The sequence below is a fragment of the Oncorhynchus nerka genome, linkage group LG4, assembly GCF_034236695.1.
Source record: "Oncorhynchus nerka isolate Pitt River linkage group LG4, Oner_Uvic_2.0, whole genome shotgun sequence".
Lineage (NCBI taxonomy): Eukaryota > Metazoa > Chordata > Actinopteri > Salmoniformes > Salmonidae > Oncorhynchus > Oncorhynchus nerka.
The window spans coordinates 31,453,291-31,478,428 of NC_088399.1; the positions used below are offsets into that span (position 1 = coordinate 31,453,291).

Genomic DNA, 25,138 nt, shown 5'->3' on the forward strand with positions numbered 1-25,138 from the left:
TGTGCCTGAAAACCAACTGGCTTATAAAGAACCGTATCTAAGGACGGAGAGAGAGGGAGGGAGTGTGTACTCTCAGAGCAGCTGGCGTTGCTAGGCAACAGAGTGGAGGAGATTTTTTTTTTTCTCTCCCTCTCTCCAGCCCTGTAAAATAGAGAGCTCCTTATGACTAACCAATACCTGCCGCTGTGATATTGTAATCTCTCTAAAACACTACTCTGCTTTTAGAGGTATGATCTGGCATTGGGGAGGGCTGAGAGGGCACTGTTGCTTATTGGTCAGTCAAGGTGAAGGTGAGTTTTGATTGGTCTGTCCTGGTTAGTTTTGGTTTTTCCATTGGCCCATGTCCTCCAGTACTTTAAGGTAAAGGTCTTTTAGGAGTCCAAGCAGAGCCAGGAAGCACACATCTCACTATACCAAACCTAAGTTGAGGACAGGTGACATAGCAGTTCAAAAATAAATGCATGAAGGAATAGAAAGAAAAGAGTGAGGGACGTATGTCAGTGTTTGAATGGGGGGAAGAAAGGAATGATGAATCATGGCTAAGAGGATGGAAGAAGGAGCAGAGTTAAGTGATCCAGGGCAGGAATACATCGACCCAGTATACTCAGATCATGCCTTTCTCTATTCTAAAAAATAGAGAGGAGAGTGAGAGAGATGGAGAGAGCGAGACATGGGTGTGAAGGCTGCTCAGGGAGGACTGCAGGGAGGAGATGCGTGAAGAGGAAACGTTCATCCATGATGCAATCATTTACACATCAATGAGCTGAGATTTACACAGGCAAATGATATGAATGCTGACAACCTTCAGTGGGTTTGTGTGTGAATTTTTGTGAGTGGAATAAAGAGGAGGGATGCGGACTGCACGGAGCATGCGCGTGCATCTGTGAGAGACAGGGAAGGGAGAGAGAGAGAAAGGCTGAGAAGTAGGGGAGGGAGTTTGTCGTGATAGAGAACCTGCGAGTGCTACTAAGGAGGAGAGAGCGCGAGAGAGAGCGGGAATACAAGCGAGTAACTGAGAGATGGTGTGTGTGTGTGAGAGAGCCTTAGTTCGTCTGACTCTCGGAGCTGTAGACTGGACCAACCATTTAGCCTTTGGAACGCTCACGGCGCACACACACGTAGACACACGCCACTGCCGCGTCACCCTTGCCGGCCGGTGATGAGAGGGAGGATACAGTCGTTTTGAGACAAAGGGGGAACTGCCTTTGAGGTAGGGAGCTTTTTTACCCTATGCACCACTAGTGTTGTGCCACTGTCTCAGTGGGAATTCTTATTGCCATAACCTTCTGCAAAATGTAGCATATGCATTTCTGCATGTGTAACGCTCTCACCACAGACTCGGATAGATCAGTATTGGAACAATGGTGCAAAGAACATCTCTGTAAACAAACTTGTATGGTATTGACTTGGTTTACACTAAACACACACACACTCAGAAACTACAGTAGATGTCAGCCATGACACTCATCTTCAATCCTCTGAACAGGAATATACCATGACTAATCAGGTGTGGTGTGTGTGTGTGTGTGTGTGTGTGTGTGTTTGCTTGCACACTTACATGCATATTTGTGATTTGTGCCCATGGACTTGGTTGCGTGGGCGATGCTGCTGTGTTGCAGAGAGAGAGAGAAGTGTCTGTCTGCTGCGTGCTCCTCCTCAGCTCTACTCTGCTCTGCTGCTTTGAGAGAGACTGCTATGACTGGGACTGCAGCTCTGAAACACTTCTGGATTAGGCTGGGCCAGACTGAGTAGCTACATTAGGCAGGACCATGGCTAGATGGAGCTGGGAAGGCCTGTGGAGAGCTTGGCTACATGGGTCTACAGTCTATAGGACACCATGCAGGCTTTTGTGCTTCTGTATAGGGCTAAATGGGGCTAGGCATGGCAAGGCAGTGCTGTGTGGGATTTGGCAGGGCCATATACCACTTGGCCTCGACTGGCTAGTGCCAGCACGGCTGTGGAGGGAGGGGAGAGGATAGGCTGGGTGAGGCTACCTCATGACTAGGGAGGTAGGCTGGGTAGGTAATTGCAGGGTTGAATATACCTGAGCAGATATGGCCAGGACCAGGCTAAATGTTCATATAGTGGATGACTAAGAGGGATTCTCTGTGTGTGGGTGGTTTTATGTGATGAGCTGATATTACCTTCAAAATCAAGCTGCCTTTTACAATGACACGTGTAGGGTGACAGGGTGACAACTGGCCTTGACCAGGAGCCCCATAGGACGGTGCACAATTGGCCCAGCGCCATCCGTGGTAGGGGAGGGTTTGGCCGGTGGGGCTTTCCTTGGCTCATCGTGCTCTAGCGACTCTTTTTGACAGGGCCAGGAACCTGTAAGCTAACTCCGATCGTCAATTGAACGGTGTTTCCTCCGACACGTTGGTGCGACTGACATCCAGTTTAGAGAGCAGTGTGATAAGTAGTATGTGGCCAGGTGGGTCATGACTCGACCTTCGCCTCTCCCGAGCCTATTGAGGAATTACAGAGATGAGCCAAGGGACCAAATTCCGGGAGAAAATGGGGTAAAAAAAATAGGCTTGTGGCCATACCACCCTGAACACACCTGTTCAGGGTCGGGCCTGGTTAGTACTGGGACAGGAGACCGCCTGAGAATACCAGGTTCCGTAAGCAAAAAATATATATAAAAAAGAGAAAGGGTCACATGATGAGACAAATGGAGGAAGAGAGAGCACCCCACAGGCTGTGTTGGTATAGTAGTGTCTCAAGGCCACAGGGTGGTAAAGGTGTTGTTATTGAGGTTGACATTTGGCACATTGGATGTTGCAGCTAACAGACCTCAGGCTTTTTCCTACTCTCACTCTATTCCAGTCCATCTGCAATGAGGAATGCTTTCACTGGGTTTCACTTTATCACAACCATCACGGACTGTGTCCCAAATGGCACCATATTACCTATATAGTGCACTACTTGGGTTCGGGTCAAAAGTAGTGTACTATATAGGAAATAGTGTGCCCCCCTCCCACAGATGATACCGCAGGTGAAGAAGCAGGATGTGGCGGTCCTGAGCTGGTGTGGTTACACGTGCTCTGCTGTTGTGATGACTGTTGGACATATTTCTCGAAAACGATGTTAGAGGCGGCTTATGGTAAAGAAATGAACATTCAATTCTCTGGCAACATTTCTGGTGGACATTCCTGCAGTCAGCATGCCAATTGCATGCTCCCTCAAAACTTGAGACATCTGTGGTATTGTGTTGTGTGACAATACTGCACGTAATGATCATGCTGTTTAATCAGCTTTTTGATATGCCACACCTGTCAGGTGGATGGATTATCTTGGCAGAGGAGAAATGCTCACTAACAGGGATGTAATCCAATTCGTAAATAAAATCTGAGAGAAATAAGCTTTTGGGATAGAACAACAAGGACTGTATCTAATAATGACCTAATAACCACATATTACATAGTAACACTACATGAATGACTAGCATGTCAATAGCACAGTAAGTATAACAGCAAGGACTGTATATTATTGTTGTTGTGTGTTTCTTTGCAATAGCCTACTATCTATATATTACACGGATAGTAGGCTTTTACAAAGAAACACACAACAGCAAGGACTGTATTTAAATATTTAGGAAATAGGAAGTAGTAAAGAGTGACTAATCATTGCACACAATATTAGTAGTAACATAATAATAACAAGAATGAAAACGTACATAGAATACTATTACTCTAGCACATACTGCAATGATAACAACAGCTACAACAACTTACTTTGTTTTCACATCCCATGCACATACAGTATGTCCATCCACGCTCTGACACTGGAGAAAACACAGTTCAGGCCCAGCTAATACTTTACACTTGAAAGAGCATGGACCCGACTGGCCAGTGCTGGATTAGCTAGGAGCATCTGACCTATCACAGGATGCATCAATGTATTGACAGAGTGTGGAGTGCATCGGGACTGTTTGATTGGCTGAAACCACAAGCTGGAGTGGATCGATATCTGTCACTTGAGTGGGAGAGTTAGATAAGGCTGTGCCAGCCAAACGTAAACAGCACGCTGGAAATTAGTCCCACAGCGCCCTCTGCAGGGGGATTCTGTAACAGTTCTTGAAGCTGGCTGGTTTTCTGATCGTGTGTACAATTGTCTGGCTGGTTTGATTCCTCTAGGACTGAATCCTCTAGGTAGAATGTTGTCCTGATTGTCATATTTAAAAAATATATATATTTGTGTTTTACCCCCTTTTTCTCCCCAATTTCGATCTTGTCTCATCGCTGCAACGCCCCAATGGCTCGGGAGGTGAAGGTGGAGTCATGTGTCCTCCAAAACATGACCAGCCTAACCACGCTTCTTAATTAGGGAAGTTCAGAATTCAAGCAGATTTTCGCAGCTTTTTGTTAAAAATCGCGCAACATTTCAGCGCCCTGCTATTCATGCCAGGAATATAGTATATGCATATGATTAGTGTTTGTGGATAGAAAACACTCGTTTCCAAAACTGTTTAAATCACGCCTGTGGCATTTACGGAACGTGCGTTTCATCGAATAGTGCATGAAAATCTGTTCACTGAAAATGGAAAAATATATTCTTCCGCGACTACAGGCAATTGTTAAAAGCGAACAGAATTACATAGAGCCGAGCTACAGCTTCCCCAGGTTGTCTAGAGTCACGTCATTTGTTGCGCAATTGATTATTGGTCTAACCGAAACAAGGGAACTCCTTTCCTACTGTCCCCGCCCAGATTTTGGTTCGACTTTTTCAAGACAGCATTTTTTCCACAGACAAGCTAATCTTTTCACATCACCTCCTGAGGATTTTTATCGCTTATTAACGTGTACTAATACCTAAAGTCGCATTACAAAAGTATTTCGAAGTGTTTTGTGAAAGTTTATCGTCGACTTTTTGAATTTAAAAAAATTACGTTACGTTATGAAATGCTATTTTTTTTCTTTACTCGCGACGGAGTCGTAGTTCGATATCTAGGCTATTTATGGACCGATTTAATCGAAAAAAGACCCTAAATGATGTTTAAGGGACATCTAGGAGTGCCAAGAAAGAAGCTCGTCAAAGGTAATGAATGTTTTATATTTTATTTCAGCGTTTTCGTTTGCGACGGATAACGCAAAATCTGTCGTTTTTGGTGACGGTGGAGTATTGCAGAGTTCATCTCAGCCTATGCCTCCCTCCAGTCCCTCGACTTCTTGGCACTGACGGAAACATGGATCACCACAGACAACACTGCTACTCCTACTGCTCTCTCTTCGTCTGCCCACGTGTTCTCGCACACCCGAGAGCTTCTGGTCAGCGGGGTGGTGGCACCGGGATCCTCATCTCTCCCAAGTGGTCATTCTCTCTTTCTCCCCTTACCCATCTGTCTATCGCCTCCTTTGAATTCCATGCTGTCACAGTTACCAGCCCTTTCAAGCTTAACATCCTTATCATTATTCGCCCTCCAGGTTCCCTCGGAGAGTTCATCAATGAGCTTGATGCCTTGATAAGCTCCTTTCCTGAGGACGGCTCACCTCTCACAGTTCTGGGCGACTTTAACCTCCCCACGTCTACCTTTGACTCATTCCTCTCTGCCTCCTTCTTTCCACTCCTCTCCTCTTTTGACCTCACCCTCTCACCTTCCCCCTACTCAAAAGGCAGGAAATACGCTCGACCTCATCTTTACTAGATGCTGTTCTTCCACTAACCTCATTGCAACTCCCCTCCAAGTCTCCGACCACTACCTTGTATCCTTTTCCCTCTCGCTCTCATCCAACACTTCCCACACTGCCCCTACTCGGATGGTATCGCCGTCCCAACCTTCGCTCTCTCTCCCCGCTACTCTCTCCTCTTCCATCCTATCATCTCTTCCCTCTGCTCAAACCTTCTCCAACCTATCTCCTGATTCTGCCTCCTCAACCCTCCTCTCCTCCCTTTCTGCATCCTTTGACTCTCTATGTCCCCTATCCTCCAGGCCGGCTCGGTCCTCCCCCTCCCGCTCCGTGGCTCGACGACTCATTGCGAGCTCACAGAACAGGGCTCCGGGCAGCCGAGCTGAAATGGAGGAAAACTCGCCTCCCTGCGGACCTGACATCCTTTCACTCCCTCCTCTCTACATTTTCCTCTTCTCTCTGCTGCTAAAGCCACTTTCTACCACTCTAAATTCCAAGCATCTGCCTCTAACCCTAGGAAGCTCTTTGCAACCTTCTCCTCCCTCCTGAATCCTCCTCCCCCTCCCCCCTCCCTCTCTGCAGATGACTTCGTCAACCATTTTGAAAAGAAGGTCGACGACATCCGATCCTCGTTTGCTCAAACGACATCGCTGGTTCTGCTCACACTGCCCTACCCTGTGCTCTGACCTCTTTCTCCCCTCTCTCTCCAGATGAAATCTCGCGTCTTGTGACGGCCGGCCGCCCAACAACCTGCCCGCTTGACCTATCCCCTCCTCTCTTCTCCAGACCATTTCCGGAGACCTTCTCCCTTACCTCACCTCGCTCATCAACTCATCCCTGACCGCTGGCTACGTCCCTTCCGTCTTCAAGAGAGCGAGAGTTGCACCCCTTCTGAAAAAACCTACACTCGATCCCTCCGATGTCAACAACTACAGACCAGTATCCCTTCTTTCTTTTCTCTCCAAAACTCTTGAACGTGCCGTCCTTGGCCAGCTCTCCCGCTATCTCTCTCAGAATGACCTTCTTGATCCAAATCAGTCAGGTTTCAAGACTAGTCATTCAACTGAGACTGCTCTTCTCTGTATCACGGAGGCGCTCCGCACTGCTAAAACTAACTCTCTCTCCTCTGCTCTCATCCTTCTAGACCTATCGGCTGCCTTCGATACTGTGAACCATCAGATCCTCTCCACCCTCTCCGAGTTGGGCATCTCCGGCGCGGCCCACGCTGATTGCGTCCTACCTGACAGGTCGCTCCTACCAGGTGGCGTGGCGAGAATCCGTCTCCACACCACGTGCTCTCACCACTGGTGTCCCCCAGGGCTCTGTTCTAGGCCCTCTCCTATTCTCGCTATACACCAAGTCACTTGGCTCTGTCATAACCTCACATGGTCTCTCCTATCATTGCTATGCAGACGACACACAATTAATCTTCTCCTTTCCCCCTTCTGACGACCAGGTGGCGAATCGCATCTCTGCATGTCTGGCAGACATATCAGTGTGGATGACGGATCACCACCTCAAGCTGAACCTCGGCAAGACGGAGCTGCTCTTCCTCCCGGGGAAGGACTGCCCGTTCCATGATCTCGCCTTCACGGTTGACAACTCCATTGTGTCCTCCTCCCAGAGCGCTAAGAACCTTGGCGTGATCCTGGACAACACCCTGTCGTTCTCAACTAACATCAAGGCGGTGGCCCGTTTCTGTAGGTTCATGCTCTACAACATCCGCAGAGTACGACCCTGCCTCACACAGGAAGCGGCGCAGGTCCTAATCCAGGCACTTGTCATCTCCCGTCTGGATTACTGCAACTCGCTGTTGGCTGGGCTCCCTGCCTGTGCCATTAAACCCCTACAACTCATCCAGAACGCCGCAGCCCGTCTGGTGTTCAACCTTCCCAAGTTCTCTCACGTCACCCCGCTCCTCCGCTCTCTCCACTGGCTTCCAGTTGAAGCTCGCATCCGCTACAAGACCATGGTGCTTGCCTACGGAGCTGTGAGGGGAACGGCACCTCAGTACCTCCAGGCTCTGATCAGGCCCTACACCCAAACAAGGGCACTGCGTTCATCCACCTCTGGCCTGCTCGCCTCCCTACCACTGAGGAAGTACAGTTCCCGCTCAGCCCAGTCAAAACTGTTCGCTGCTCTGGCCCCCCAATGGTGGAACAAACTCCCTCATGACGCCAGGACAGCGGAGTCAATCACCACCTTCCGGAGACACCTGAAACCCCACCTCTTTAAGGAATACCTAGGATAGGATGAAGTAATCCCTCTCACCCCCCTTAAAAGATTTAGATGCACTACTGTTCCACTGGATGTCATAAGGTGAATGCACCAATTTGTAAGTCGCTCTGGATAAGAGCGTCTGCTAAATGACTTAAATGTAAATGTAAATGTATTTTGAGGGTGCATGGTATCAGATAATAGCTTCTCATGCGTTCCCCGAAAAGCATTTTACAAATCTGACTTGGTCGATAGATTCACAACGAGTGTAGCTTTAATTCAGTATATTGTATGTCAATTTTAATGAAAGTTTGAGGTTTATCAACCTCTATGGTGGCGCTCTTGAGCATTTCTGCTGATTGTGGTCCCCACTTCGGTACCACGTCCTCAACAAGTTAACACCCGCCCGCTTAACCCAGAAGCCAGCCACACCAATGTCGGAGGAAGCACCGTTCATCTGACGACTGAGGTCAGCCTGTCTGTTGTGACGCCTTAGACCGCTGCGCCACTCAGGAGGCCCCCTGTTTGTCTTTTTGTAGATGGATGTGATGGTTTGTTGGCTGGCTGGATGTCTGATTCTCTGGTCTTAAACCTCTTATGAATCCCCAACCTTTTTTTCAATTTTCCCCTAAAATGACATACCTAACTACCTGTAGCTCAGGCCCTGAAGCAAGAATATGCATATTCTTGGTACCATTTGAAAGGAAACACTTTGAAGTTTATGGAGATGTGAATGGATTGTAGCAGAATACAACACAATCAATCTGGTACAAGATAATACAAAGAAAAAAACAACCATTCTCTTGTATTTTTTTTTTTCATCTTTGAAATGCAAGGGAAAGGCCATGATGTATTATTCCAGTCCAGGTGCAATTTCGATTTTGGCCACTAGATGGCATCAGTGTATGTGAAACGTTTTAGACTGATCCAATGAACTGTTGCATTTCGGTTCAAAATTTTGTATCAAAACTGCCCAAATGTGCCTAATTTGTAAATTAATAACTGTTCATGTTTAAAATTGTGCACTCTCCTCAATCAATAGCATGGCATTATTGCACTGTAATAGCTACTGTACATTGGACAGTGCAGTTAGATTAACAAGAAATTAATCTTTCTGCCAATATCAGATATGTCTATGTCCTGGGAAATGTTCTTGTTACTTACAACCTCATGCTAATCGCATTAGCTTACTTCAGTGCAACACAACCGTCCCATGGAAGGGACACCGATCCCGTAGAAGCAATGTTGAATGAGATGTCTCACCTACAGTATCTATCTGTCCATCTGTCTCTTTTCCTGCTATATGAGCTGGTTGGTTGTCTGGTTGGATATCTGTCTGTCTGGTTGACAGATCCACAGGCTGGCCGGTTTGTCTGGCTTGCGTCCTGCCTGGTTGGTGGCATGGCTGCTTGTGGCTGATTGTCTGGCTGTTGGTCTGTCTGTCAGGGGGGATGCTGTATGTGTGAGCCAGCTGGATGGTTGACAGACAGTCTTCCAATGGTAAGTGTAAGTGATTTGCACAGCGGTGTGTGTGTGTGTATGTGAGGATTAGGAAATCCTCCCCTGGAAGGTTCAGTTTAATAACCCAAACACATTCATAGTTCAGGAATAAAATAATAATAATAGCCTAGATAAAACAAACACTTGTGTTCTTGGCTTTTGGTGTTATTGTGGCTTGGTTCATGTAGTTTGAAGACCCTCCAATCAGAGGTCACTCAAGGGCCAAAGCCGTTTTGTCTGAAAAGCTTTTAGAGAGACTGTAAATTGATGTTCTGACAAGCTTGGCTTTCAGAAACATTTTCCTCATTATACACTTTGATAATGAAACATTTCAGAGAGAAATCTGTATCACAGAAGAGTGGGAGTTAGAGAGAACAGGAAGAGGGAGACAGAACATGAAGAGGGAGACATTACAGGGAGAGGGAGACAGTACAGGAAGAGGGAGAGGGAGACAGTACATTGAATTCAGGCATCCTTTTAAAGCAATGCACTACAGGTTGCTTTTGTCTAGGTGGATATGTTGCTTTTTATATCTCGAGATATTGCAGTGCCTGGGCGGGGTAAGTGCCTCGCTTAGGCGCTCAACAGGACCACTACACCCCACTAGGGATTTCAAACGGTAGCTTCCCAACCTCCAGCCCTATATCATTCACCCATAATGCTTTGTGAGACGCCTGGACGTCACATCAGCTCGTCGGCCGGCCCTCTCTCGTTCTGTGTCCTTCCTCAGAGCTGTGTGTAAGCAGGTCTGAGAAGTGTTTCTGTGTTCTCTCATCAACTCCCATTAACACACACACACACACACACACACACACACACACACACACACACACACACACACACACACACACACACCTCCCTGAGGGGAAGGAGTGTTTAGAGGGAGTCATGAGGAGACGTGTCCACTGGAGGGTGGCTAATTTCAGCAGGCAGGGACAGAGGCAGCATCAGTGTTCCCTTGAGTCAGCTGTCACTTCAGACTGGCCTAACTCTGCCCTGGATCCCTAGCTCCATGCAGTCACAGCCCCATCCCCTCTTTACTGTATGACAGGCCCTGGGGAGGAGGCTATGCCTGGACACACATGTCATTATGTGAGACTGGCAGTTATGACATTGTGTTTCTTATGTCCTCCTGTACTGTCGTCTTAGGAAAGTCGTTTGCTCTTTAGCCCTGGTAGATGCAAAAAAAATTGAATTTGGGGTGTTGAAAACATGTACACTACTGTTCAAATGTTTGGGGTCACTTAGACATTTCATAGTACATTAGAGTGTCTAGTTTGAAAAACAGATGCCTCACAAGTCCTCAACTGGCAGCATTATTAAATAGTACACGCAAAACACCAGTCTCAACGTCAACAGTGAAGAGGCGACTCCGGGACGCTGGCCTTCTAGGCAGAGTTGCTAAGAAAAAGGCGATACCGGAGTCGCCTTTTCACTATTGACATTGAGACTGGTGTTTTGTGGGTACTATTTAATGAAGCTGCCGGTTAAGGACTTGTGAGGTGTCTGTTTCTCAAACTAGACACTCCAATACTTGTACTCTTGCTCAATTGTGCACCAGGGCCTCCCACTACTCTTTCTATTCTGGTTAGAGCCAGTTTGCGCTGTTCTGTGAAGGGAGTAGTATACAGCGTTGTACCAGATCTTCAGTTTCTTGGCAATTTCTCGCATGTAGCCTTTCTCGCAATAGCCTTCATTTCTCAGAACAAGAATAGACTGACGAGTTTCAGAAGAAAGTTATTTGTTTCTGGCCATTTTGAGCGTGTACTCAAACCCACAAATGCTGATGCTCCAGATACCCAACTAGTCTAAAGAAGGCCAGTTTTATTGCTTCTTTAATCAGAACAACAGTTTTCAGCTTTGCTAACATAATTGCAAAAGGGTTTTCTAATGATCAATTAGTCTTTTAAAATGTTAAACTTGGATTAGCTAACACAACGTGCCATTGGAACACAGGAGTGATGGTTGCGGATAATGGGCCTATGTAGATATTCCATTCCATACAACATTAACAATGTCTACACTGTATTTCTGATCAATTTGATGCTATTTTATCAGACAAAAAGGTTGCTTTTTCTTTAAAAAATAAGGACATTTCTAAGTGACCCCAAACTTTTGAACTGTACTGTATTTTTCAAATTTCACCCCTTAATCTCCTTCAAATAATAAGGGATTGCATTTATATCTTCCTTGAGTTAAGGGATGGCACCTTTTGAAGTGCCCCTGGGAGTGGGGTCTCCTTAGGCCAGATGGAGGAGTTTGTCACTGTGTCCTACTAGTGGCCCTCTAAATCTTGAACACACAAAATGCCATCTATTCTCCAGAGCTCAGCATATTGCACCATATCTGCTTTTGATCAGTTAGGTTTCCAGATAACCAGCGGTTTGGCCCTTCAAGCCATTGGTTAAGACCTAATCATATTTTATCATACTCTTTACTGCATTTATCTTGATCACAATCTATGTCCTCAGAGAATGTATATTGTATAGATTAGAGAGTGTATCTCCTGTTCCTTTATGGCATATAGGTCTTTATGGCAAGCTCTCATGCATAGCAAATGTGTGGGTCTGGTGGCACATGCGGTGGCATGTGCCTGTAATCCAAGTCACTGGGAGGCTGAGGTTGGTGGATCAAGTGAGCTGAGGAGCTCTGGGCTGCAGCACACTATGTCGAACGGGTGTCCACGCTAAGTTCGGTATCGATATGGTGTTCCTGGGGGAGCCCGGGACCACCAGGTTGTCTAAGGAGGGGTGAACCGGCCCAGGTCGGAAACGAAGCAGGTCAAATCCCCCGTGCTGTCCAGTAGTGGGATAATGCACCAATTTGTAAGTCGCTCTGGATAAGAGCGTCTGCTAAATGACTTAAATGTAAATGTAAATGTGAGCTGTGGCACTTTGGATTGTGGAGTCAGGAGAGTGTGTGGAGGTGAAGTGAAGAGCAAAGAAAAAGTAAGGAAAGGAAAATGGGGGAAGGAGTGGAAGTCCTCTGGGTCTCCTCCTGGTCCAGGGAGGGAAGGTGCTGGAGCTATTGTCCTGGCAACAAGCCCACTAGCAAGATAGGGACAGATTCATAAAGGGAAACTGACAGACCATAATGGCTTCTTTCTGTTGCAAGCCTCACTTGTTCCAAATCAATTTCACCCAACGGAGATGTAAGGCGGAGATGGCAGCGATGTGCAGAGCACCTTACTGTACACACGCTAATGGCTTGTCATTGGCCAACACGCATAGGTCTAAAGGCTGGAACATGCTTCCTGGCATCCATGTGACTTGATGGTCAGCTGTTATGTCCATCCAGTATCTTAACGCTCTTATGGTAATGACCACTTCACTGACATGCTCTCCATATTGCCATACATCAACTCATGGAACAATTATGAAATATGTAAATGTGATGTAAATCATTTACAGGGAACGATATTATGCTGGCAGAGTGAATAGTGTTTGCGTATGCACATAAACCTGTTATTGCATCCACATTGTTGTGTTATGGTTACACAACAGTCATTTCCGTAACTCCATGGTCCTTGTGCAGGAGGAATTCTTGCTCATTCCAGCTTTGTGAAATAGAATGGACATGCCACATGAGTCACCAGAGGCTGGGTTGCCAGAGTGGGACTGTGTTATAGTGACAGGTTTTCTAGATTGGGGATGCTGGAATATATGTTCTCATTTTTCCATTTGAGTCATTTAGCAGATTATCTTATCCAGAGTGACTTACAGGAGCAATTAGGGTTAGGTTCTTTGCTCAAGGGTAAATCAACATATCTTTCACCTAGTTGGCTTTGGGATTCGAACCTGCCCCCTTTCGGTTACTGGCCCAGCGCTCTTAACCACTAGGGTCCCTGCCACCCCAAACATATACACTACTAATAATGATGAGTGAGAAAGTTACAGACGCACAAATAAACATACCCCCAAGTTATGCTGACCTCTCATCATTATAATAACGGAAGGTTAGCATGTTATATGCCTCTAACTTTCTCACTCAGCATTATTCACCATTCATTCAGGATTATCCGTCATCATGGCAGCATCCACATTCATGTAGAAGTGTTGAGAAACATTCTATTATTATTTACAATAAAAGTGACTCTAAAATGACACAATACATCATTTACCATTCATTTCTATTGAGCACACACTAATCTGAAACACAACCAAACCAAACACAAATGCAAACAATACGTTTGTAGAGTCACAAGCTTGGTATAATTATTGCATGCCAAGAATATGGGACCAAATACTAAACGTTTGACTACTTTAATATACATAAGTGAATTTGTCCCAATACTTTTGGTCCCCTAAAATGAAGGGACTATGTACAAAAAGTGCAGTAATTTCTAAACTGTTCACTCGATATAGATGGAAATACTCTCAAATTAAAGCTGACAGTCTGCATTTTAACCTCATAGTCATTGTACCTTTTCAAATACAAAGTGCTGGAGTACAAGGTACTGTCCCAATACTTTTGGAGTTCACTGAAGCTCAGTATTTTAATTATTTATTTTATACAGTCATTATTGCTCTTCTTTATCAAAGGTGGCAATGCCGGACCACACTGTATATGGATTGAATTTAAATAGCAACTTTCTACCTACTTAGGTACAAAAAGGACTTTACATAGTAAGGGGGAAACTCACCTCATCCACCAATATGTGGCACCCACTTGGGTGATGCACGGCAACCATTTTGTGTTAGAATGCTCATCACATATCAGCTAACACAGTGGAGAGGTGAGGCGTGATATACAGTATATCTGTCTCTGTCTGTCTGTCTGTCTGTCTGTCTGTCTGTCTGTCTGTCTGTCTGTCTGTCTGTCTGTCTGTCTGTCTGTCGCCCTTCAGTGATGGACAGAGCATAGCAGGAAGAGACCCTGCATGAGGAATGACCTGTGTGTCTTTAAGGAGGGTCTCGCTCCCGCTAGAAGGCTACAACTGTCTCCCAGACACAGTCCCCATAGCAACGCCTCTTCTGTGCGAGCCCCGGCACAGCCCCCTCAATGATGGTCCTCATGATGATAATAATAATATGGATGCTAACTGGAAAAACTGCTAATTAATAATAAAGGCTTATAACAGTGTAGTGCCAGGGCCGTAATTAGTGTCAATAATGTGTGTTATTCATATGCATAAAGACATAATCACTGGTTTAAAATATCCCGATAAAAAACCTTATATTGCAATTCTATTGAATCCACTCGCCCCCAGGAAATTAACATTGTTTTGGTGAATGCTTCCTAAAGTGATTTCGGTAGGGTCTGCATCAGCTGAGGTCTCCATCCTCCCTAATTGAATTAGACCCAGACAGAGCAGAGCTCTTTTATCTCTCTCTCTCTCTCTCTTCCTCTTCCCCCCTCTCTCTCTCTCTCTCTCTCTCTCTCTCTCGCTCTCCCTCTCTCTCTCTCTCTCTCTCTCTCTCTCTCCTCTCTCTCTCCCTCTCTCTCTCTCTCTCTCTCTCTCTCTCTCTCTCTCCTCTCTCTCTCTCTCTCTCTCTCTCTCTCTCTCTCTCTCTCTCTCTCTCTCCTCCTAACTCCATTATCCTCCATAACTCCATTATCCTCTCCAGGAGACTGCTAAAAGCACAGCACCATTTTCATAGAGCAAAAAATGTATAGAACCAACACGATTCCTCTATTCCACAATGAGATATACAGTAGCTGTATCGTGACAGACAGGAACAGGAAAGGGGGTAACCCATGAATTATTGGGTTAATTAAGCAATGGATTGGGTGCCTACGAAGGCCCACCACTCCTCTACCAAGTCCCATGCAGTCTGGGTGTAGCCAGCCTGGGCACTGAGTTCAGCTGGACGCATGGTTTGTGTTGGCATTAATAAAAGCGGACTTGATCCAGATCTGAATGGACTGAGCCAGCCCATAATCAAATCAGAGGCAGAGCAGAGAGCTCATTGCTGGCACATAGGCTAAGTAATTGAAAGGTCAGTTGAAATATATAACCACCTATTTACTGTACCTACCTACTTGTTTGTGTGTATGTGGGTGTTTGTGCATGCGTGTGTGCACAAGTGCGTGCTCCTGCAATTAATACTATTTTGAAATAATTTATTTATATCTGATAAAAATGTTGTGCCAATTCACCAGCACCTGTCCAATAGCTTTTCCCGGGTTTCCACTGTAAAGCCTGTCTTTTCCATGTAAGTATTTTATCTTCCATTTGTAAAATAGTTTAATCCACATATTTAAGTAGGTTCTAAGCTTTTGAATGAAGACACATTATTAAAAGCTAACTGATTTGGACAAGATCGTTTAGTGTTCCTCCAAAACTTTGGGGATGGAAAAATGCTTTCAGTGCAAACTTAAATTACTAAAACCAGATATATAGTGTGTACAAAAAGTATGTAGATATTTGACCGATATATTTTAAATTAATATAATCTTTGGGGACTAACAATCACCAAAATAAAGCCAGGGAGAATAGAAAATTCCCAAAACAATGAATTTAGCAGTAATTATGTTATTATTATGTTTGAGCAAAAGAGCAGTACTAGCCATGGCAAAATGCAAAGAATTATAGGAAATTAGCATTCAAACTGAAACGTGTTCTCAGCTCCATGGCAAAATGTGTAGAATAGCAGGAAATTAGCTTTAAAACTGTTTAAGTGTATTTCTGCTACATAGAGAAATGTGCAGGGAATTGGCTTAAAAATGCAAACATTTCTCTACACCACTAAAATAGGGGCATCTACATTGTCCTCTAAAATGTTGTCACGCCAACAGGCCAACCGCACACTTCGCCACACCCTCTGTCGTGCCCACCACCTAAGCCCTTTTTCATCTAGAAAAAAACCTTGGCTTGTTAGCAAAGAAGTGGTAAATATCCCTAGCTTGATAAAGCAGAGAAAATGGGGGTGGGGTGGGGTGGGGGGTCATTATGCTTTTCAGTGTATTACTTATGATAGTCATGGGGTTGGGTGGGGTGGGGGGTCGTAATGCTTTTCAGTGTATTACTTATGATAGTCATGGGGTTGGGTGGGGGTGGGGGGTCGTAATGCTTTTCAGTGTATTACTTATGATAGTCATGGGGTTGGGTGGGGGGTCGTAATGCTTTTCAGTGTATTACTTATGATAGTCATGGGGTTGGGTGGGGGGTCGTAATGCTTTTCAGTGTATTACTTATGATAGTCATGGGGTTGGGTGGGGTGGGGGGTCGTAATGCTTTTCAGTGTATTACTTATGATAGTCATGGGGTTGGGTGGGGGTCGTAATGCTTTTCAGTGTATTACTTATGATAGTCATGGGGTTGGGTGGGGGTGGGTCGTAATGCTTTTCAGTGTATTACTTATGATAGTCATGGGGTTGGGTGGGGGTCGTAATGCTTTTCAGTGTATTACTTATGATAGTCATGGGGTTGGGTGGGGGGTCGTAATGCTTTTCAGTGTATTACTTATGATAGTCATGGGGTTGGGTGGGGTGGGGGGTCGTAATGCTTTTCAGTGTATTACTTATGATAGTCATGGGGTTGGGTGGGGGGTCGTAATGCTTTTCAGTGTATTACTTATGATAGTCATGGGGTTGGGTGGGGGTGGGTCGTAATGCTTTTCAGTGTATTACTTATGATAGTCATGGGGTTGGGTGGGGGGGGGTCGTAATGCTTTTCAGTGTATTACTTATGATAGTCAAATAATCCTTCTCTGTTGAGTTTTAAATAAATCAAAAGAAAATAGACGTGCTGAGAGTTGTTTATTTTTATGAAGCAGAATGGTCTGGAGACTGTAGATTTTTCATTTCCAAACTGATATGATGTCATTTTCTTGTTGTGGAGTCTTGTTGTTATTGAGAAGTGAAAGGGTAAAATACTGTACACCTATGCAACACTGTATATTTTACTCAGTGTCTAAGTCAATGAGAGCGAAATAACATTCTCAAAACAAGAAGTCACAGATTTTGCCCAGTAGCAATGCAAGGATGACTAGTCAGTATACCCACACGGATGATGACGTCCATAGAGGGTTCAAAGGCCACGGCTAGCCAAAGGAAGGGGCTATCTGAATTTAGAAAGCCTTTACTACTGCTTGTCCAAATAGCTGTGTTACATGGCCCAAAAATCAACACAACTTAGGAAGTGTTTTTAGGTATGCTGCTACGGCAACTGCCTGCTCCTGTCCTCGAGCTATTAATGACTGAAATGACCCCTCGAAGTGAGAGAGCTGGAAAAGCAGACCCATTTCAGTAATACCACATGTTCTTTCAGTCAAATTCAGCAATATAAATGTATGGTCTATTTTCTATAGAATCTCAGCCATATGAATCTTATAAACCAGATCTAAAGCAAGGAGCAATATGTGCAAAAAAATATGACATCATTGAAATATAGGGCCTTCCTGGATTATTTCAAATCTGACTAACCAGATTAAGTCATTTTGGGCCCAACAGCACTGGGCACACACGCACACTGATTAAGGCATAGAATTATGAGAGGAAGAAGGTGTGTGTGTGTGTGTGTGTGTGTGTGTGTGTGTGTATTTGCTCTGATTCAATTTGTGTTAGAACTGAGAAGATTACTCATTCAATTTGCCATCAGCAAGCATCAAAACACACAGCAGATTATTCAACCGATCCAGCATGTTTTTGGTTCGGGTGCACTGCGCATCATGCGCAATTTATTCTTATGTCATACTCTCTTATGACTTCATATTCTTTCTTATTTTCTTCCTCTCGTTCCATCGTTCTCCTCCTTTGCCCCTTAGGATCTTGTTCAATGCTCAGGTGTGTAATCTGCATACATACAGACCCCAGCGTCAGAGCCCTGACAGACAGAGAACTACAGTATGTGACTACATTCAAACAGGTTCCACCGATTCTGCAGTCACCGACAGCATACACTTTTAGCTTTCTAGCAGTTAGCATTGTGTTTGCTTGCTTGTGTATGTGACAGAGAGAGCAACATCAGTCAAGCACTGCCCAATTAGCCCCACCCCATACACTATGCTGCTCCATAGCTACAAGTAGGGGAGCGGAGGAGGGGAGGAAGGGATCGGAGGAGGGGTCAATCCACCCTCAGACAAACCCCTCAGCAACTATCTCCAGCTTTCAGACAGTCAGTCAGGTAGTGAGGCAGTCAGTCAGGCAGCCCACTGGAAGCCCAGCCCCCAGCAGACAGGCAAGCGTGGCAGCTTCCTCCTCGTAGGACTATTGTTGCAGTACAGCCCTCTGGAACTACTGCTGCTGGTAGGAGATTAATTCAGCAAAGGGTATTCTGGAGCTAGCTGTACAACCAGAGAGCCTGAGAGAGAGAGGAGGCAGAGAGAGAGAAAGACAGGAGGAAAAGGGGGACAGAGAGTCAGGTGGTGGACGAATGAGAGAGGTGGAGGAAGGGAGGGAGAGAGACAGAGAGAAGAGAGAGATAGTCAGGAGGCAGAGAGACAGAGAGAGACAGGAGGAAAGGGGGACAGAGAGTCAGGGGGGTGGAGGAATGAGAGAGGTGGAGGAAGGGAGGGAGAGACGCAGGCCCAGGCGCCGCTGCTGCTGCAGCCGCCTGACATTTAGCCACCCAAGATAATAGGAAGGAAGGAACACTAGCAACATCAGTCACCGTGCTACAATGCTACTGTAGCTAGCCAGCAGACACGGTAAATACGGCTCCTTATCATCACTTGGCCTCCCCCAACAACTGCATAGTATCTATCTATCTTTCTCTCTCTTCTTCTCATCTCCTTCCCTCCCTCTCTCTATCCCTTGGGTGTCTTGCCTGTGTTTGGACATGTGTGTGTGGTTATTTATGTATGGCGGTAATGTGTGTAGGCTGCATGGTTTGGGGTTTTAGTGTGGCACATGCAGCTCTGTGGCTGGCTGAGGGAAGCTTCTCCCATATACTGTGCCGGAGGAGAGCTGGAAGATGCAGTGCAATTGTACATCATGGACACTGGGCACTCCAGCATTGTCAGCTCTGCCTCACTGTACGCTGCCACCCATTTCTCATAGCTGTGTGGTCTGTGTGGTGACTTAGGCCTGATGTCACCTACACTCAATTCAATTCAAGGGGCTTTGTTGGCATGGGAAACATACGTTAACATTGCCAAAGCAAGTGAGGTAGATAAGCAAGTACTATAGAGACACTGGTGTCTTTTCCGGATTTTGGAGATTGGTTGTGTGACATGAACCTCTCCCTTTTCCTGGCCGATGGGTTGGAGACGATGGGAATCTCCTCAGCAGAAATGTGCTCTTTGATCTCAGTACTGTGTCATATATTTAGCTACAGGGTGTATATTCCTCTTCTACAACATATACTGATTGAATTCTTTGTAGAGGAAGAAGAAATCTGTGCAGCCCTGTGTAAGTGTATTTTTGGTGATAGGGAGGATGCTTTTTGGTAACTGCCTAGCTCCACTTACTACATCATAGCTGCATTGATATGGGACTTGACTACTGAAGGTAGGTTCTAGAAACAAAGCTGAAACTAAATCACTTAGATCCACTGATATGTATACTCTAGTTACGATTGATAAAGAATGCATGTGCAACTGTGCCTGAGTGTACCCTGTACATGTATATGCCTATGTGTGGTTTGTGTGGGTGTGTGAAAGGGAGCAACGGAAGACAAGAGTGTGTGTCTTCAGGCCTGGGAAAGAAGGGAGGGAGGGGTAGACAGCCTAAACTCCCACTCTGCAGTATTTCGACAGGCATGCTTCTCTCTCTCATTCTCTCTCTCTCTCTCTCTCTCTCTCTCTCTCTCTGTCTCTCTCTCTCTCTCTCTCTGTCTCATTATGTGGGTGTGAAACCTCAAACAACGGAAGAAGCTGCAGCAGTGACAGGAGTGGCTCATGGGCACCCCCCGCCTCCTCTTCCTCATTATGTGCTTACTCCCTCTCTTCCTCCTCCCTCTATTCTCTGCGCAGACTGGCAGCCAGTACCAGCTGAGCTCAGCCGGATGCCAGGGGATGAGAGGGGAGACAGGAGGGATGGAGGGAGAGAGGAGTGGGGAGGGGGTACCAAACTTCTATTTTGAATCCCCGTCTGGCTGATTTTCCTCCTCTTGTCTTGAGATTAGCGATGGAATAAGACAGCCTTAACTAATCTCAATGTTCCTGAGGACACAGAGCCAGGGGGAGGGCTCAGAGTAGTCACATACATGCGCACAAAACATGCATGTTTGCATTTACTTACATGTGCAAACACACACATACAGAGTCACACACACACACACACACACACACACACACACACACACACACACACACACACACACACACACTGAATCCCATCCATGATGCATTTGCTTGTCAGCACAGCATGTACATGTGTTTTTGTGTGCACACACAATAGTACACCATAGTACAGTAAAGTGTGTAAGTGAGGTGTAAGCACAGGAAAACATCCCGTCTCTTCCCTCAGAACCTGTAGTTTGTATCTGTATCAGTGTTTGCAGGTGGATCAGACCAGGTGACTCAATGTTCCCATGTAGACTGTGCGTCTTTGATGGATTCATTTGCTAATTTAATTCTGCCTGCCTGTTTGAATAACAGATTAAGTAAGGAGCCTTTGCGTACACCACTGTTCTGCTGGTTTAGAATACACATCTGACCCCCTGGGATTTGATAACTGACTGTGTAATATGGTGCAAATGAGGTTAGTTGCGGCAATGCGCTTTCACCGCTGATATTTTACCTGGAATATAGGGTTTCTATAGCAACGACACAGACCCCTACCCCACCTCACATATGTGTGTGAGCATGTGTGTGTGCCGCATTGACTGGTCGCAAACGCACCATAAGCGTTAGTGTCATTAAGCCAGTGGGGCTGAAGAGAGTGGGGAGCGTTTCAGCCCCATGCATGGTAGTAGTACTACAGGAATTGAGCAGTTGCATTTTACAGTAGAATGCTACAGTATCTTCTTAGTCTAGGGTTGTTTGTAGTTTTTTGATCATTTGTAGTCTTTTGGTTGCTTTGACTTGAGCCTTGTCTTTTTATTTGATGTTTTACCTGCTGTCTTTCCAGTATCTATCCATCTCCCCCGCTCTTCCCCTCATCCATCCTCTCACTCACCCTTATCTCCCATTAGTTGTGGAGGACTGAGCCACAGCAGGACTAAACCCTGAGGCTGAGGGGAGAAGGCCATTGGGACAGCAGGGAGACTGTTAATGGTCCTGTTCAAACACAACCAACATGACAGCCATTTCTACACAGTACTGATCCAGTCACATGTGCCACCGAGCCAGGCTCTCTAGAGGAGGAGGGTCCACAAGCCCAACTGACTGTACTGTAGAGTCAAACATATAGGCCTACAGGACTTAGTGGGATCATCTTGTATGTGCATTACAGTACCATCACCATGGAAACAGTGGGCTAAGCAACGTGGCAGGGATGAAGGTTGAGGCTGGGCCGTTCAGTGTATTTCTAGAATGCATTTTAACTGTGCAATTGGGTCACCTTGAATTATTTAGCTGTTCTTCAGTCATATGTTTTGCTGGAGATTTGGATTTTGTGTGTTGTGTTGTGGGGGGAATCCTAGTCAGACATGTATAAGTCCCAGCAAAGGGGAATCTTAGTCACCTTAAAGCTCTTATCCACCAAAAAGTCACCTTTAAGCTCTTATCCACCAAACTGATATAAAAACCTTGGGGAGGATTTATTTGTATTTTTTCCTTTTGATATTCTCCAGTGTGACGAATAGGAACAATAGGTCCCAGTGATGTCAAATGTGATATGTCATCTGTTTGACTGGAAGTTCTTTTAGTCACGTCATCTGATGCGTGCTCTACTCTCCCCTGACCCCTCTTTGCCAGAGTGGAACAGCCCACTTCCCTCACAGCCCCGGGGCCTGTTTGTTCTCGAGGGGCCAACGCATTTCACCCTGGCCCCAGCTGGATCCCTTCCATTATACACACAACACAACCTAGGTAGGGAGGTTATGCGCGGTAGAGGGAGAGGAGGATGTGGAGGAGGTGTATTATACAGTGGAGAAGTTAATCCTTCTTGACTAGGGCTGGCCTTTCTCTTGGCAGTGCTCAGCCCTGTCTCCTTAGTGAAAGCCTGGCTGAGACTCATCCTGCTTTGTGGAGGCAGGTGATGGGGGTCTTTCTCTGTGCCTCCCACAAGCAGCCAGCTCAAGAGTAACAACCTTACACGCATGGTTTGCTCCTTAGACTGTCTGGTTGAGAGGCTGGCAATCTGCAGAAATATATATAGACACACCGCACGCAGTACCATCCCAATCCCCAAACTATGTTGCTTACATGTGTCCGATCCTCTCACCGCCTCACATATATAGAGGCTAGGAGGAGTTGTTCATTTGTAATTGGGCGTAAAACAAAACTAACACCACAAACCTCTCTGAGAATGTGTCCCCTAAAAGCAGTCTCTCTGGCCACCCCTTTTTACATGTTGTTTCTCTGCTCATCTCCAGTAAAATATATGAACAATTCAGGAGCTGGGCATGATCACTTTACTCCATCAAACCAGCCTTTTGGCCAGTGCAGCAGGACAAGGACAAACTCTAAAGTCTGGCCTGTGTTATGTTGGAGACTTAGAGGCTCAGGCTGATTTTGTCATTTGGTCAAATAGCAAAGATGACAATGATGCGTAGCATGTATTTTTTGTATTTATATCAAGGTCCATTAATAAATAAATAAATCTTCTCTCACACACCTCACACAGTGCAAGAGCGAGATGAATACATAGCACACACCCTAGACATGTCAGAGGCAACAGATTGCTGTAGCGTAGAGGTTGTGTCCCACCTGACACCCATTCCCTTTATACTGTGCTACTTTTGACCAAGGCCCATGGTCAAAAGTAGTGAACTATGTAGGGAATAGGATGCCATTCGGGATGTATCGATAGAGATTTCATGGCTGATGTTGGTTGAGATAGAAGTTGCCCTTCACCACAAGACCGGGTCTTATTAATTAAATCCTTATAGGTTAAGACTACGGTTGTAGAGACTGTCCCTGGACCAGAGCTTAGGGACAGCCCCTCCCTAAAGCTGCTGGTTATGCACTGAGCCAGCTGTGTCCTGGCAGCAGAGTCCTTTTTTCAACCCGGCACTGTTTTAGAGATGCCCCACAGGCCTGCAACCACCCGCATACACACACACTTACAAACACAGAGTTCATACACTCATGGCACGCAGTCACGCATGCTCGCAAGCACACACAAACACACAAACACTGTATTAGCCCCACTCACTTGTGTTTTATGAATGAGCTACCTGTAGAGCACAAACAGAGAGAGGTGAGAGGAACATTGTTAAATAGAATCAGCTGAAAGCCCTATCATAGTACGACTGAAGGCACATGGCCTCCATCTCTGTTTCTGGGAGCTGGCTGGGAGTGCTTAGCTGCCGCTGTCAAGGTCCTGACTCTTCCAGACCTCAGATGGTGCTGAAGAGACAGCTGATCTTTAAATTTAGGTTATGGGCCATGTCACGTTCCCTTTGCCCTTTCGCTGTCCTACATCACCTACATCACACTGGACTAGCACAAAGTGGTAGTGTGGCTGGAGGGAATGGGGTCTGAGTTACAAAATATGGGCTATGTTCCAACATCCACCCTAGCGTATGACTTGAAGTGCATGCCCAATACATTGCTTCATTCTAAGTTGTGTGCTAGACTGGTGTTGATATTGAATCTAAACAGAACGTATTGGCACGTTTAACATGATTCAGTGAATACTGCAAGGCTCTCTATAAGGATATCTTCTACATTTGTTTTACATGGACTCTGATGCCCCTTGATGATATAATGTAGTGCCATGGTATAGCTCCACCACTGCAGCGGTGTATCTCAGTGTGGCCTGCCTGCTAGTAATCCCGTCAGATACAGTATAGAGACCCCTTAATAGAGGCACCCAGTCCCTCCCTGCTGTTCCCAGGAACAAAGCTGCTCCCACGTGACGTCTCATTAAGGTAGGATATCCCCCCGGACGTTAAAGGGACCAGCGGGGAGCCACGGGCTCCAGATAAATTGATTTTGTCTGAAAAAACACGCACACAGACACTCCTTAGTGCATGTCTAAGACATTTAGGAAAATAGCTGTTTAGTTATAGATAAACCAACAATCCTGAATACATTTATACTACACCCTCACCAAGTCATGGCTAGTGACGAAATAAGATGGGATTGGTAGACTGACGTGTATAGGCCTAGGAGATATTCAGTATGCTTTGTTTTTGTCATTGTATAGAATGATTGGATGCCTAGTCATTGTGGTTAATATCAGGTAACATTATCATGGCACAGGAATGATGCCATGTCAGAAGACTGAACTTATCCATACATTGTTCTGACAGGTGCACAGCATCACACACCAAGCATAGGATGATGACATCATCATTGCAGCTGCCAAAGCAGTGATGTTACCCTGAGAGGCTGAAGGGATTATAATACTCTGCATTCTGTGGCTGTAGGCAAGGGGAAATGCTGTCATAGCAACCACCTGGTGAAAAGAACACATAAACAAGGAGAGAGAGAGCGAGAGATGGAAGAGAGAGAGAGAGAGTGCTCAGGACATGTATCGATGTGCTTCTCTACTTGTGATTTACACATTGACTAAGGACTTCAAAGAGAGACTGGTTATATTTGATTTGGATAGTCCCATATACAGTCAGGTACAGAACAATTGCTCAGATAAAGTCTTTTTTTTTATATTATCCAATAGAAAGTGGTCAAAAGTATTTTATCTAAATCTGAAATGTCATAGACTACAAATTGCAAGAACAGATCACTCAGGAGTCAAATTTTAACAATGTGTAATTTAGACTATTAAACACAAAAACTATGTTTCAAGTGAGAGTTAGGCAGGTCGGATGCTGAAAAATAAAGGAAATCTTGCCT

General features: G+C 45.5%; 1 protein-coding gene across 1 annotated transcript in view; it reads left to right on the forward strand.

The window, feature by feature from the left end:
- Positions 1 to 928: 928 nt before the first annotated feature.
- LOC115122022 (RIMS-binding protein 2-like) overlaps positions 929 to 25,138 on the forward strand; it is a 78,578-nt gene continuing 54,368 nt past the window's right edge. Inside the window, 1 exon segment of the mRNA XM_065017456.1 lies at positions 929 to 1,210. The gene's annotated coding sequence lies outside the window, so the exon portion shown is untranslated.